Raw genomic sequence first — 16,325 nt, 5'->3', positions numbered from 1 at the left:
AAAGTGAGCTGAGCACCAATATCCATCTCTCTCTGCTTCCTGACTGTGGATGCCATGGGACCAGCTGCGTCATCCTCCCCACCATGATTGACTGTATCCCCTCAAACTGTGAGCCACAATAAATCTTCCTCCCTTAATTTTTATTGTTGTTGTTTTGTGGTGATTTGTTTGTTTGTTTGTTTGAGACAAGGTTTCACAGTGAAGCTCTGAGTGAATCGGAAATCACTTTGTAGATCAGGCTGGCTTTGAACTCATTCATGCCTGCCTGCCTCTGCCTCTCTAGTGCTGAAATTAAAGACATATATGTAGTCTTAAATTGTTTCTTGCTGGGCATTCTGTGGCAGCAATAAGGAAAATAATGATGACAGATGTCAGACCAGAACCATTTTTTTTTCCAAAATGATCTTTTCTGGTTATTTAGCCCTGCATCCACATGGATGCACTTGGGTGAAGAGAAGATAGAATGACCATCCTGGGTCCTAGTTGAACCCATAGTGGTGATGCAACAGTCACTATGACATAATGTATTAAACATGGCACCATGCTGGTAGTCAAGAATGGGTCAGCAGGCCAGCATCATGTTATAAAACTTCTAAGGACCCCTAGGCACTGTCAAATTTGAAAGGTAGGAAGCAGGGGTTTAAGAACAACCTCCCAGAGAGCCTCTGTTCAGAGAACTAATGGCTGACACTTAGGCGATGTGCCTTTGGTCACAGCTACAGATCATGGCCCCATGGGAACACAGAATGATGCTGAAGCAAGTCTTCTAGTTCAAACTTGCCCATTCATCCCATGTGCATTGCCAAAGAGCAGTGCCTGGGGTAGATGCAGAGAGCTGTACAGAAAAAAGAAACACAGGGCATCTCTGTTACCTTGTGTGTGAAGATGTGTGTCTGACCTTGAACACAGGACACCACTTTCCACGAATGACAAAAAGTGATATGTGTACACACATATGTGCCTATGTGTATGTGTATATTACATTAAGTAAAGCACAATTGTGATTATGTCATTTTGACACAACCTAGAATCACCTGGGAAAAGAGAGTACCAGTGAGGAATTGTTTAGATCAGGTTGGTCTGGGGGCACATCTGTGGAAGATTATCTTGACTGGGTTCACTGATATGGGAAGACCCAGCCTGAAAGTGGGTGGCACCATCTCCTGGTTTGGGGCCCTGGACCGTAGCAGAGTAGAGAAATCTAGCTGAGCATTAAGCATGTGTACATTCATTTTCTCTCTGCTCTTGACTGTGGTTGCTATGTGACCAGCTGTCTCAAGCTCCTGTATTGTTGTTTCCACACAGTGATGGACTGTAACCTGGAATTCTGAGACAAAATAAACCCCTCACTACCCCAAAGTTTCTTGTTGTCAGGGTGTTTTGTTGTTGTTGTTGTTGTTGTTGTTGTTGTTGTTTTTGTTGTTAGTTTGTTCTTTATCACAGCTGCAGAAACAAAACTATAACATGTTTCTATTTTGGTAGGCATCACAATAAATACACAAAGGAGAGATAGGTAGGTAGATAGATAGATAGATAGATAGATAGATAGATAGATAGCGAGCTTGCTCTTTCCTGGCTTCCAGATATGTATTCTTTTGACCACAATTTGCTTGGTGCCCTTCATTTAATTTCCTTATCCCTACAACACCTCTTTGGGGATACATCTGCTGTTACTGAACAGCATAAGAGAAAGTTCAGTAAGAGGCTCCCCTCAGAAAAACCCCATAGGTTATCAAATCTAAGTTCAAGATCAGTGTTCAAAGATGCTGATTGGATTTCCTGCCACCAGAATGTTAACCCCGTCCCTGATGTTACCAAGAGAAGATTTTCTTAGATGCTTCTAAGGCTCCTGGTGTACTTAGGCAGAAAGCTAGAGAGATGGCGTAGTCAGTAAGTACTTTACAAACAAGCGGGAGCGTTTGGTCCCCCAGAAACTACATTAAAAAGTTGGGTATATGGCAGGTATCTGTAACCCTAGTACTGGAGAACTGGAGGATCCCTGTGTCCTGTTGGCAAGCCAGTCTAGCTAACTGAGCAAGCTGTGGGTTCAGAGAGAGACTGTGTATCCAAAACTTAAGGTAGAGAGCAATTGAGGAATACACCCAGTATTCGCCTCTGGCCTCTACAGGTATACACACACAAGTATATGTACACAAATACACACACACACACACACACACACACACACACACACACACACACACACCACACACGGGGCGGGGGGGGAGAGAGAGAGAGAGAGAGAGAGAGAGAGAGAGAGAGAGAGAGAGAAAGAGAGAGAGAGAGAGAAGGATCCAGGGTGTTGTATTCAGTAGTGTAACATTATGATAAAATACTATGAACAAAAGCCACTTAAGGAAGAAAGAGTTTATTTTAGCATAGGGTTCCGGAGAGACAGTGTCCATCAAGGTGGAGAAAGCATGGTATTAAGAACAGGAAGAAGAGAGCTCATATTTCATGCACACACAGGAAGCAGAGGGAATGGGAAACAAAGTGATGCTCTAAACCCTCAAAGCTCACCCCCAGTGGTATACTTCCTCCAGCAAAGCAGCCCTCCATAACCTTTCCAAACAGTACCTTTGGACCATTAACCTGTTCGTCAAGGCACTAGTCACCAAGGGAAGAATTTCTTGAAGTGTTCAAATATGTGAACCAACAGCAGACATTTCTTATCCAAACATCTGCTGCCTGTAAGTTGCTGGTGTACGGGATGTGCCTGATCCGTAAAGATTGGTAAAACGTTACCTAATATGTGACTGCCTGCTGTGTCTCTGACTTTGGGGATCTAGACAGGAGAATCCTAAGCCCAATGTTGCTTCTTATAGCCAGCAAAGGAATGCTCTATAAGCCACCTGTGGTCCCAGACCTTGCTCTTCTAGGGTGAAGCTGAGAAAAGATCAGTTTGTATACACAGCTCTCAAAAGATGGAGGGCAAATGCCAATGAGCAGAAGAGGAAGTGTCGGAAATGCAAATTAAAACTCCCCTGAGATGCCATCTTCCCCGAGTCAGAATGGCTATCATTAGATAATGAACAGTAAATGCCGGCAAGGATGTGGAAATGGAAACTGCTGGCAGGAGTGTAAGGGACTGGAGGTGTGCCTCAGAGGTGAAATGCCCATCTAGAATCCCCCAGTGAGGGGCTGGGGTGTGGCTCAGGGGTAGAGGACCTGTCTAGAATCCCCCAGTGAGGGGCTAGGGTGTGGCTCAGTGGTAGAGAACATGCCTAGTATGTAGGAGACCCTAGGTTTCATCTTCAGGAACATCAAAGGAGAAGAGAGAGAGAGAGAGAGAGAAAGAGAGTGAGAGAGAGAGAGAGTGAGAGAGAGAGAGAGAGAGAGAGAGAGAGAGAGAGAGAGAGAGACAGAAAGGAAGGAGAGTAGGAGGGAGGGAGAGAGGGAGGAAGGGAATCAGGAGGAGTTCGAAGATTCCCACTCAAAGAAATGCAAATGCTTAAGGTGATAATGATGTTAAATGGATGCTAAGTATTTAATAATTTGATTATTAAACATTACATACGTAAAATATGTTTGTAGGAAATTACCACCATAGCCCACAAACATCTATAATTAATATATAGCAATAAAAAATTAGGCATCTTAAAACAAAGGTCACCTTTAAGCAGACATAGAAAAATGCTAACATCTGTTAGTCTGCATTCTGACAATTACTTCTTTACATCTGCCTTTGTTTGAAATGCTTCATAACTAAAGATTAATTTTTAGGGGAGAAAAAGGTGAAATGATGACATGTCAACAGGAGCTATCTTTGAACAGTAAAATCATTTCCCCCCTACCTCCTAGTTTTCAATATTTTCCAAAAAAAAACACATTGAGTCTTTGTTCCTTTCATAATTAGGAAGAAAACACAAACTCCATTTTTAAAAAGTCATATAACCAATCAACCAAGGTAAATAGGAAAGTACTCAGGAGAAAAACGGATGAGGGATGACTCTGAGAAAATGAAAACAGAAAAGGCATAAAATTTGGTCCAATCTCATTAACTGGTACTTTACTTATTCTGAATTAATTAGTGGGCAGTTGGTTTAGGCCTCTCGCTGTCAGCAAAGAGAGATTGTCTGGTACTCGATGGAATTCCAGTTTTAATGATATTTAAATCCTATGTTTTGATGACCTATGCCTTTTTCTTTTAATTAGTTTCTTTTTTGGATAAGGGTCTTACTGTGTCACCTTGGGTTTCCTTTAACTTGTGATAATCCTCCTGCCTCAGTGTTCTGAGTGCTAGAATGACAGACGTGTGCCACCATACCTAACTGAAAACAATCAAATCATCAATTGTGCATCAAACAAAGAGTGTTTTTGATTTCTTACAATAGTGGGATTAAATCCAAGACCCTGTGTGTAGATTTAATGCAAACACTAGAGTGGTAGACCACTGAGGCACAACCTGGCTTCTCACTGGGGATTGGAGGCAAGTGCTCTACCACTGAGTCACACTCCAGCCCCTCACTGGGGGATTCTAGGCAGGTGCTCTACCACTGAGTCACATCCCAGCCCCTCACTGGGGGATTCTAGGCAGGTGCTCTACCACTGAGCCACATCCTAGCCCCTCACTGGGGGATTCTAGGCAGGTGCTCTACCACTGAGTCACACCCCAGCCCCTCACTGGGGGAGTCTAGGCAGGGCTCTACCACTGAGTCACACCCCAGCCCCTCACTGGGGGAGTCTAGGCAGGTGCTCTACCACTGAGCCACACCCACAGCCCTCACTGGGGCATTATGAATTATTCTACCATTGATTCATGCCCCATAGGCCTTTAGCTGCAAGTATCTTTAAGGCATGGGGCATGCTTTCCTCACATTTGGTTTCTCTTCCCTTCCCACAGGTCTAGACCCTTGACTGGTGCAGGATGCACACTTGTTGGAGGGATGATTAAGCCAACAAGGTAAAGCCAAACTGCAGGGAGATTTGTGCTTCACTTAAGGGAACAAACTCTTTAATGGCTGTTGGCTCATTAAGTGTTGAAGTAAATATTGTAGCTAATTAAATACAGCTTTATTTATTCGCTTTCACAAGACCCAGCAGAACATCAATTACCAAATAAAAATTTAATGAATCAAACAGCTTTAAAAATATTCAATGTATCTGCCGCTGGTGCCCACTGACCACCTTTTCCAATTAGTCTGCATTATCATAAAGCTTCGTTTGCCGAGGATCTCTAACCTGTGGGAGTTCTCTCAAATACTGGCTACATCATTCGGGTCTCCAGTTATTCGGATCTCTCACCCACACACCTAAGTGTAATGGGAGGATAGTCAGTCCGCAGGTTGGGGATATGCCTGTCTTAATTTCCCTATTGCTGTGATAAAAACAAACAAAAAACCCCAACCCCCTCCCCCCCAAAAAAAAATCCCCAAACAAACAAACAACAAAAAACCAAAGCCAAAACCTGACAAAAGTAACTTAGGGAGAAAGGATTTATTTGGCTCACCATTCCAGCTATAGTCCATCATGGTGGGGAAAACGCAGTAGGAAGAGATCAGGTCAGTTGGTCACATGACAGCCAGGCTCAAAAGACAGCAACGAGTGTACGCATGCTTACTACTGTGCGGCTCCATTTCTCGATAAAGAAAATATTTATTCTTAATTTGAATTTTGTGTATTTGTGTGTATCGGTATGGAGGTTGTATACCTGTGTCCATGGGCATCAGACTCCCCTTGGAGCTGTCTGAAGTGGGGGCTCAATTGAACTTGGATCCTTAATGAAAGCAAGTAGGGGAAACTTGAGCCAATCTGGAAAACAGGGACCAGACCCTTTAAGAAACGCTGGTTCCTGTTCCTGGGTCTCCAGAGTCCTCAGGAGATTACAACTGTTACAAAGTGGTCCAAAGGGGTAAGAGAACATATCCAAGGGAGGATACTCTGGGCAGGATCAATCAAGGAGGAGAGGGATGCGGGAGGGATGAGGGAGCCTAGAAATAGTCTTACCCAAAGCCCCGCCCCCACAATGGAGGCGGGGTTTCTACCTCTGGGGCTCCTCCCATCCCCGGGATGGGTATTATTTGTCTGTTCTAATAACGTTGATCATTTTATTCTTTTTTTTTTCTCCTGTGTAATTGGTATTTCTCAGTTCTGTGTCAATTTATAACTGTTGCTTTCACGCCTCCGTCAGCTGGGCCCAGGATCTGTAACTGTTGCTTTCTGTCAGAGACCTTCCGCTGAGGGCCTCTGCTTTCACATCCCCTGCCTCAGCTCTCTAGGTGTCACGGTCTCTCAGTGGCCCCTTACTCTCCAAGGATCACTTTACTTTCCTGTTTGAGAAGGTCTAATTTCTAGAACATAAAAATCTTTATTGAGTCCACTGAATGAACGGGGCAGTACCCCTAAATGACCACCCTCACCCAAGATCCCCATAATCCTGCAACAAAAGTACAAGCTCTTAAATGCTGAGCCATATCTGATGTCTCCATTCTCACACAGCCCAGGATTTATTTATTTATTTATGTATGTATGTATGTATGTATGTATGTATGTATTTATGTATTTATTTATGTATGTATGTATGTATGTATTTATTTATTTATTTATTTATTTATTTATTTATTTATTTATTTATTATGTATACAGTGTTCTGTCTACATGCATGCTTGCAGGCCAGAAGAGGGCACCAGATCTCATTGGAGATGGTTGTGAGCCACCATGTGGTTGCTGGGAATTGAACTCAAGACCTCTGGAAGAGCAGCCAGCACTGTTAACTGCTGAGCCATCTCTCCAGCCCCCCAGACCAGGATTTCTTGCATGAGGGATGGCGCCACCCACAATGGGCATGTCTTTCAACTTCAATTAACATAACCGAGACAATGCTCTAATAGGTATGCCGAGAAACCCTTCCCTCGGGTGATTGTAGATTTTGTCAGGTTGACAACACTAACCATCACAATGCCATTGTAAATTTGGTGTCTCATCCTCGACAGTGCCCTCGCCACGGCCCAGCCATGAGATCATATCACATTTTATTCCCAAAGTCTCTCCCTTAGCAACACAGCTCACACAATCTCTTGTCCCCTTTTCCCACTCCACTTGTCCATCCTTTTCTTCTATAGCTGACCAGGGCTTCCTGTTTTGTGGAAAACCATGAAATCAGGAGGCAGATGATCACTTTGCATCCATTTCCCTGCAGATGTGTCAATGCCTCAGCTATGATGTGTCCCCCAAAGCCTGCTCTATTAGAAACATGGTCCTGAACTATAACTCAGATGTGGTCGTGTCCCTAGAAAACAACAGCAAACCTTCATCTAATGGAAGGTTGGTCCCCAATGTGGTTGGTGCTAGAGGGAGGTGGGGAAGCTTCAAGAAGAGGATATACACAATGGAATTCTATTCAGCTATAAGGAAAAAGGAAATTATGAATTTTGCTGGGAAATGGATGGAACCGGAAACATTACATTAAGTGAGTTGATCCCAGGCTCAGAAAGACATTCACCACAGGTGACCTCCTATATGTGAATCCTAGCTTCTAATTTTGATAAATGTGTATTCTTGTGGGAGGCCAGGAAGCTATTAAGGGGCCAATGAGAGGAAAACGAAGAGGCTTAAGGGACGGAGGTGGGGGATGGAGAATAGAATATTTGACATAGAAATATTTAAGTGGAGATGAAGGGCAGGAAGATGACAGGAACAATGGATGGGAGCGTCAACCAAAGCAAAAAAAAAAAAAAAGTCTATGCAGACCTGCAACTTTGTAAGATAAGCCAGGTAGATCTCTGTGAGTTCGAGGCCAGCCTGGTCTACAGAGTGAGATCCAGGACAGGAGCAAAGCTTACACAGAGAAACCCTGTCTCGAAAAACCAAAAATAAGTAAGTAAGTAAATAAATAAAGGAAAAGGGGGAGACAAAGAAGTGGGGGCCTTGTGGCAGGTGCTTAGGAAATAGAGTGCACCACTCTCCGGAGAGAGCTTCATGCAGAAGGTAAATTCACATAAAAGAGCAAGAATGGGTAAAAGTTCTGGCTATTCAAACTTGACCATGAAGACCCACATGGTGGAGAGAGCCAACTCCAGCCACTTATCCTCTGACCTCCACACACATGCTGCTACAGTTCCCCCAACACAACTAAGAAAATAAATAAGTACATAAACCAACAAACAAATGCGACAAAACATTAAATAGACAGTAAGACTAAGGATGGGGAGATGACTCAGCAGGTAAAAACATTTGCCCAGATCCTTGCAGCCCATATCAAAAGCTGAATGCTGTGTCAGACATCTGGAATCCCAGTACTCCAAGATGGGAAGAAGGAACAGGAGAATCATGGAGGAGTGGGGTCTAGCTAGCCTTAAATATGTAATGCAGCAGAAAAATAACAGGAGACCCGGCTCCAACAAGGTGGAAGTTACAAACTGACTCCTGAAAGTTGCCTTCTAACCTCCACATATATGCCACAGCATGTACATTCTCCTCTCTCTCTCTCTCTCTCTCTCTCTCTCTCTCTCTCTCTCTCTCTCTCTCTCTCTCTCTGTGTGTGTGTGTGTGTGTCTGTGTGTGTGTGTGTGTCTGTGTGTGTGTGTGTGTGTCTCTCTCTCTTCCTTCTCACATGTACAATCAACTTTTATTTTTAAAGAATCATTTTATTATACTGGTGTGTCTGTATGTGGGCATGTGCCCATGAGTGCAGGTGTCCACAGAGGCCAGAAGAGGGCATGTATTCCCCAAAAGAAGAGTTTCAGGGGATTATGAGCTGCCCAACATGGGTGGTGGGAACCAAACTTGGATCCTCTGCGAGAGCAGGACATCCTCTTATTCATTAAGATATGTCTATAGCCCTGAATAAGTAAATACTAAAAAGAGCAATGCTGATCCCTTTCTTCTTTTTGGCTTTTCTTGCTACATGGTCTCTCCATCTTGTACAAGTTTTCATCACGATGCCACCTACAATAGTGTGATATGGGGGAGGGGCTGCCTAATTTTGAATTTTGTTCCACCAAAAGCATGAGCTAAATATACCTTTCTTCTTTATAAGAAACAAAACATCAGGTATTATGTTATAGCAGAGAAAAAGGGGTTCCATTGACCTTCTCATAGCAACACTGTGAACTCATATATAGTGCAAAATACATCCAAACTACAGCAAGGACCAAGCTCCCAAGACAGCACTTTACCTTCCTTCTTTACACCCTGCTAGAACATATCTTCCTTGTGAGCTGTAACCCAGCCTCGCTTGTTTCTCTGGAGCTCATTTTTCTTCCTCACACCATCAGTTCTCCCCTTTGCTGGATCTTCCCCATCAGCATACAAATGAGCTGTCATTTTTCTTCCATTTCAAGAACGAAAATAGAAATCTAAACTCATCTTCACCCCATGTCCCTTCCCATCCTGCCTTTTGTCTCACCTTAACAGCTAAATTCACCCCCAAGAACTCATGGCGCTTACTGTCTGAAGAATCTCTTCTCCAGGTCACTCACACATGCGGTTCATCATGACACCCAGAACTCTTAGTCAAGGTCATCAATCAACTCCATGGCGATTTGCAACGGTTCGTTTGTTCTTTAACTTGTCAGTAGGTAGCAATCTATCTCAACTGCCACGTGAATGCTGAGAATCAGAAGGGACGGTACCGACAAGTGAGCCAGGATAACAGGTGTGCACTTGCACTTCCTGAAACTCAGGAAGCTGGTATGGTAATCTGACCTTGGGGAGTTTGGGCACCTGAAACTCCTTCCTTGCACAGAACATCACACTTCTGGGCCTCCTGCTACTCTCTCTTTTTGAGTATGGACCGCTTCATGGATTTGTGTGTCATACTTGCATAGGGGCCATGCTAACCTTCTGTTTGGTTCCAACTTTAGTATATGTGCTGTCACCAGAGTGAGCATGACTGTCTCTTTTGCTGGTGTCTCTATTTATCAGGTAGGTGTATGGAATGCTTCTGTTTCCAATGTCCTCTCACTTGCAGAGCAATCTGCTCCAGCCCCATGGTTGAAGCTCAGGAGCACATGGAAGGTATACCTTTGGCTGGAACCTTTACTCTATAAATTCCAGACTTGTGTTTCTCATTGTCTCCTCAAATTGTCCACTTTGATGTCTGTTATTGTCAATACTGATGGTCAATATTGAGAGATAGACAATATTGATGGCCAATATTGATTATCTTCTTGACAGGATCTAGAATCCCCAAAGAGACACACCATTGGGCGTGTCTATAAGGGATCTTCTAAACTGGAGTTCACTGAGATGGGAAGATCCACCCTGAATTTTGACAGCACCAGTTTCATCTACTAGGGTCTTGAGCTCAATGAAAAGGAGAAAGTGAGTTGAGCATCAGCATTCATTTCTTTCTGCTTCCTGACTGTGGATGCCATGTGACCAGCTGCCTCAGGCTCCTGCTGCCATGCCTTCCCCACTGTGATTGACTGTACCTTCAAACTGTGAGCCCAAATAAACCCTTCCTTCTTTAAGTTGTTTTTATTGCAGCAATTAAAAAAAATGAATGCAGTATCTAATGGGCATTCCATTCCAGTCTTAGCATGCTCTGTGTTGTGGTTTGAATGGGAAATGCTCTCTCAAAGGCTCATGGGTTTGAACATTTGGTGTTGTTTTAGGGGTTGTGCAAGCTTTAGCTTGAGGAAAGAGGTCACTGTGGTTGGGAGAAGACATATAGCCCAGTTCAGCTTCTGGCCCTCTCTCTGTGTCCTGATCCAAATGGATATGAGCAAGCTCTCCTGCTACAGCCACCATGGTGGACTGTATCCCCCAAACCACCTCTTCTGCCGTATGAGGCTTCATGTCAAGTATTTGGTCACAGCAATAAGAAAAGTAACCAATAGAGGCTACATTGGACTTCTAGTTTTTCTTACCAAGTCCAGGCATCTCAGTGAATGCCAAGTCCATCTCCCCAGTTGCTCAGATGCAAATTTTCAATTTTAGCTTAGTTCAGCCATGACTCACCTTTGGTAGACACTCTTATATCCAACATCTGGCCATTTTTCCCTACCTCGTTGCTACTCTGTGTGCTGGACCAATTTCCTCAGAATTGAAACATTCTTTCCTGGAGGGAGGATGGAAGCCCATGGGACTCGGGAAGGGAGCAAATGCCCCAAATCCAGTGAAGCTGGAACAATAGATGATTCCTGAGGGCCATCCCAAGGTTATAGAAGCAGTAAATGACAGCCAGGCAGGAGACTTCAACAAGCCAAGCTGCTGTAGGTCATGCATGAAGCTTCCAGGGATGCAGCTTTCATGAGTGAGGTGGGCTTCTCAGTGATGCAGCTGCCTTGAAGTCATCCCTGCTCCTGTAAGTAACTCTTCACCCACACTCCCATCAGGAACCCCAATAAACTCATTGGTTCATCAAGCTAGACTTTGGCGTCATCGCTGCTTTGGGCTGTTGTGGTTCTAGGGTCAGTTGCTATGTATGTATCATATCTCCTCAGGAAGAGTCTCCTGACACTAGGCTGGTCCAAGTCACCATCAGCTCCCATTTCAACTATTGTCAATGATGTCCTGATGGGTCTCCTGTTTCCTCCCAGGGTCTCTCTTAGTCTACATATCACCTGACAGCTAGAGTGGTCCTGGTAGTCTGTGTCTAGTTACATCATTCTCCTCAGAGCTCTCTAGTGGATTCCCTTCTCTAACAAGAGATGAAGTCCTTCCCCTGAAAGGCATTTCTTCCCCACCTTACACCTCTAACTCATCAGCTTTTCCAATTGGTTAATGCTAATCAATTTGCATTGAGCTTTTAGTTATATCTAGCTTGTGGTCAGTGTACTGTTCTCATCAACTCTATAACTTATTTTTCTACCCTTTGGTGCATTCAGAAGTTGGTTATTTCTGAAAATGATATTAATAGAGAACTTATCCCCTTCCTTAGATTATAAAAATTCACAGGACAAGACTTCTTTTGCTGTGCCTTGGGTGCTTGGTAAGTATTTGCTGAATGGATGCTCTTTACCCTGAGTGTAACATTTTAAGAGCCAACATTTGCTTTTATTTTAATTTTGTCATTAGAGTTATTTAACTTTGTGTGTGTGTGTGTGTGTGTGTGTGTGTGTGTGTGTGTGTGTGTGTATGTGTGTGTGTGTGTGCGTGAATATATGCACCCGTGTGTGTGGGGGAACACCATGTGGTACATGTTGTATAGTGGTCAGAGGATAACTTGTGGGAGTCAATCCTCTCCTTCCACCATGTGGTCCTGGAAACTGAACTCAGGCCCTCGGACTTGGTGGTAGGAGCTTTATCCATTGAGACATCTTGTGGGCCCCGTCGTTCTCAATTTTAAATATTTTCAGAATTTGTTCTCAGCTCTCTCTACATCCTTGCCTTAATTTATTACAAAATGCACTGTTTCCCTGAAACATGAAATGTCACTTTTCTATATTAAATTATGTCACAAAAATTGTGTCATTAGAGACAGTTAATGTCATCCTTTCATTAAGTGTACCAGATTGCTGAGTTTTTATAGTCTGTCTACCAAAAGACTGTTGATCACGAACTCTTCCTTGCTGACGTCTCCAGGCTCCTTACTTGGTTTTTAATAAAAGTAACTGGAGGAGTTTGGAGAGCACTTCTAATCTCCCATAGCGACGGGCAAAGTTTGTAACAACTTTTACTGTGGACACACTCACAATGTGGTCAGGGGTTGCTTGCTATTGTAATTTCATCCTGTTGTGGTGATAAAACACTATGGCCAAAAGCAACTTGAGGCATAAAGGGTTTGTTTGGCTTACACTTTCCGGTCCCAGCCCATCACTGAGCTCAATCAGGGCAGGAACTCAAGACTAGAATCTGGAGGCAGCAACCGTGAAGGAAAGCTGCTTACTGGCTTGCTGTCAGACTTACTCACGTGCTCAGCCACATTTCTCATATAGCCTAAGCCCACCTGCCTAGGGATGGTGCTGCCCACAGTGGGCTGGATCCTCCATGCCAATTAATACTCAAGTCAACACAGTCCTTCACAGTCATATCCACAGGGCAGTCTGATCCAGTCCAGTCCTTAACTGAGGCTCTCCTCTCAGATGACTCTAGGCTTTGTGAAGTTGGCAAGTAAAGCTAACTAGGACACTTGCCTATGGGTATCTCCTTCACGGACACCAGTAGAAATAAAGAGAGTAGTTAGTGGCCCTGCCTAGAGGGTGCATATGAAAATGAAAGGTTAGAAGTCTGGCCTGGGGAGATGGCTCAGTGGAGAACTGAATTTGAATCCCCAGAATCCATGGGAAAAAAAAGTGGGGTGTGGATGGGAGGCCGAGTGAGGAGAACCCTCAGAAGCTCATGTGCCAGCTAGCCTGGTACACATAGCAACAAACGAAAGACCCTGTCTCTAACACGGAGGAAGGTGAGGTCTGAAACCTGAATTCTCCTCTGAGTTCTACATGTGCACTGTGGCATACATGTACCAACACATCACACATACACACACACACACACACACACCCACACTCCCACACACATGAACACCTCTCTCTCTCTCTCTCTCTCTCTCAGTCACTCGCACACACACACAAGAAATTTGGAAATCTGAGGCTACCGGGCTGGGATTAAAATCCAAATATTTCCCTCTGAGACCAGTGGTTTCTCATCAAACACACCTCAACAAATTTTCTCAAGGTGCCAAAGCAAGGCCAGCATGATGGCTGAGCAGGTAAAGGCACTTGCAACCAGGCCTGATGACCTGAGTCCAGTCCCCAGGACTCAGTGGAAGGAGAGGGCCAACGCCTGCAAGTTCTTCTTGACTGCCACTTGGCATGTTGTGACACAAGTGCACCCTCACACAAATAATACAAATATGGACATGAATAAATGAACGTGATACAATTTAAAATACATCAGCCACTGGTGGCCCTTCTTAGTGGTGCTGTGGACCAAACCAGGGTCTCCACACACACAACTGGCCAATGCTCTCCCACTGAGTTTCATCCCATGTGATACTTATTGAAATGAGCATCCCTCGGCTCTTCTCTAGACCTCCTGGTTCAGAACCCTGGCAGGCTGAGCCCAGAAATCTACAACATGAACACGCAGTAGACTCAGAGACTCACCATGCTGCCTACTTTGTGAAGAGGATAGAATAGATGCATCTCTCTGTATCCATGAGAGACTGCCTCAGAAGCACTTGTGGATACCTACTATGATGATGCTTCCTTCTTCAATAAAATATGTGTTTTATTTTTAATTGTGTGTGTGTGTGTGTGTGTGTGTGTGTGTGTGTGTGTGTGTGTGTGTGTGTAGGAGGATCTGTACACATGAGTGTGTGTGCCCAAGTAGTCCAGGAAGGGATATTGGATTCCATGGATCTGGAGTTTCAAGTGGCTGTAATCCACCCAACCTGGGTGCCGGGAACTAAACTCATCTGGGGAAGCAGCGGGTGTTCTTAACTGCTGAGCCTTCTTCCCAGTCCCAGAGGACGCTTATTTATACAAAATGGTGTGAATTATCTTGTGGAGCACATCCCCTCCCATATGCTTTAAATTACTTCTGTATTACTTATTACAGCTAATGCAATGTAAATGCAATGCAAATAGCTGCTATACCATATTGTCTAGGGAATAATGACAAGGGGAAAAAACGCCTGTGCACGTTGAATACAGACATAATTATATTTTCTGGATATATTTGATACATGGTTGGTTGAACCTCTGAATGCAGAACCCACAGATACAGAAACCCAACTGTCATCTCTTGAGATTCTATTCCATAGGGGAAATGATACTACTTAAGAGTTTTTAAAATGTGCTTATTTGTTTTGTGTCTGTGCACTCTGTGTGTGTGTGTGTGTGTGTGTGTGTGTGTGTGTGTGTGTGTATGTGTGTGTGTGTGTAGGGGCAAGTGTACATGCCATGGAGAACATATGAAGGGCAGAGGACAACCTGTGGGGTTCTGTTCTTTCCTTCTACCATATGGGTACCAAGGATTGAATAGAGGTCATCAGGCTTGGAAGCAAACCTTACCCACTACTTCAAATTGAATAGGAGCTAGGCAGGTTCAATTTCAATTTGCTGTTTCTATTTCCAGTGACATCTGGAGGTTCTAATATTTATTAGAAGCATGCCCTAGTTGGCTTTAACTATCAACTTGATACATACAACCTAGAGTCACCTGCAAAGGGAGTCTCAATTGAGGACTTGCCCAGATCAGATTAGCTAATGGACATCTCTGTGTGGGATTGTCTTGATCGTTAATTGATGTAGGAGGGCCCAGTGCACCGTGGGTGGTATCAATCCCTGGGCAGGTGGTCCTAGGCTGTATAAGAAAGATAAACATGAGCCAGAGAACAAGACAGCAAGCAATGTCCCTCCATGGTTTCTGCTGCTAGCTCCTTCTTGAGTCCCTTCCCTGAATTCTCTCAGTAAGAGACTGTGACCTGAAGTGTAAGCCAAATAAACCCTTTCTTTTTCCAAGTTGCTTTCGGTCATGGTGTTTGTCATAGCAACAGAAAGGAACCTGGAACACAACAAAAACCAAGAGAGCAGAAAGACAGGAGAAGACATAAAACTACGGTTTTGTAAGCCAGGCAGCACGTGGTGGCATGCCCCTTTAAGCCTCAGAGGCAGGAGGGTCTCTGAGTTCTAGGCCAGTCTGGTATACAGAGTGAGTTCCAGGATAGCTGGAGCTACACAGAGAAATCCTGTCTCAGGGGGAAAAAACAAACAAACCAACAAGAACAAAACAAAAACAAAAAACAAAAAAAGAACCCCAACCAAACAGACAATCCCACTCCCCTAAAATATAACTATGCTTTTGTTTAAAATGTCACTGTTAAAGCACGACATTTGAATAAGATAATTTAATAAAGCGGCAAAATATAACACAAATACTTAGTTTCCCTTACATTTTCTCTCAATTTTAGAAACAAAAGCACAGAGGTACAATGGAAAAATTACTTAATATCATGAGCTAAAACTATAAATTACTGTGAATAAATTGGCAAGGAAGTTGACATTATGAAAAATGGCAACAATAAACACATAATTGATGGAGAAATGAAGGAGCATTTGTTCTCAGAGAAAAAGACTGAATATCATTTTTTTAAAAAAATTCCAGTTATTGAGGGGAGAGATGGCTCGGCAGGTAAAGGTACTTGCCACCATGACTAACAGTCTGAGTTTGGTTCCCAGGACCCATATAGGAGCAGAGAAACAACTCCTGAAAGTTGTCCTCTGACCTCCACTTGTGCTCAGTTGCACAAATGCACTATTCCCCTCACATACACAAAATAAATAAATGTAAAAAAATGCCAGTTATTTTAATGTTAATGTGACATTAATCTTGGTTATCAATTTCACAGGCTATGGAGCCCCCTGGGAGATACACCTCTGGGTGTGGCTATGAGGGTGCTTCTGGAGTCCATTGGAAGATACATTTCTGAGTGTGGC

General features: G+C 43.7%; 1 protein-coding gene and 1 non-coding gene across 3 annotated transcripts in view; both read right to left on the bottom strand.

Moving 5' to 3' along the window:
• Caln1 (calneuron 1) overlaps window positions 1-16,325 on the bottom strand; it is a 425,484-nt gene that overhangs the window by 56,788 nt on the left and 352,371 nt on the right. The gene's annotated exons all lie outside the window — the stretch shown is intronic.
• On the bottom strand, window positions 9,723-9,830 carry LOC128121145 (U6 spliceosomal RNA). The gene has a single exon (XR_008222089.1). It is a non-coding gene; the product is annotated as a U6 spliceosomal RNA (small nuclear RNA).

Source organism: Peromyscus californicus, unplaced genomic scaffold (assembly GCF_007827085.1).
Source record: "Peromyscus californicus insignis strain IS unplaced genomic scaffold, ASM782708v3 Scaffold_2__1_contigs__length_46816999, whole genome shotgun sequence".
In the NCBI taxonomy this organism is placed as follows: Eukaryota; Metazoa; Chordata; class Mammalia; order Rodentia; family Cricetidae; genus Peromyscus; species Peromyscus californicus.
The sequence above is the reverse complement of the archived record's forward strand: the minus strand, read 5'-3'. Positions and strand labels throughout refer to the sequence as shown.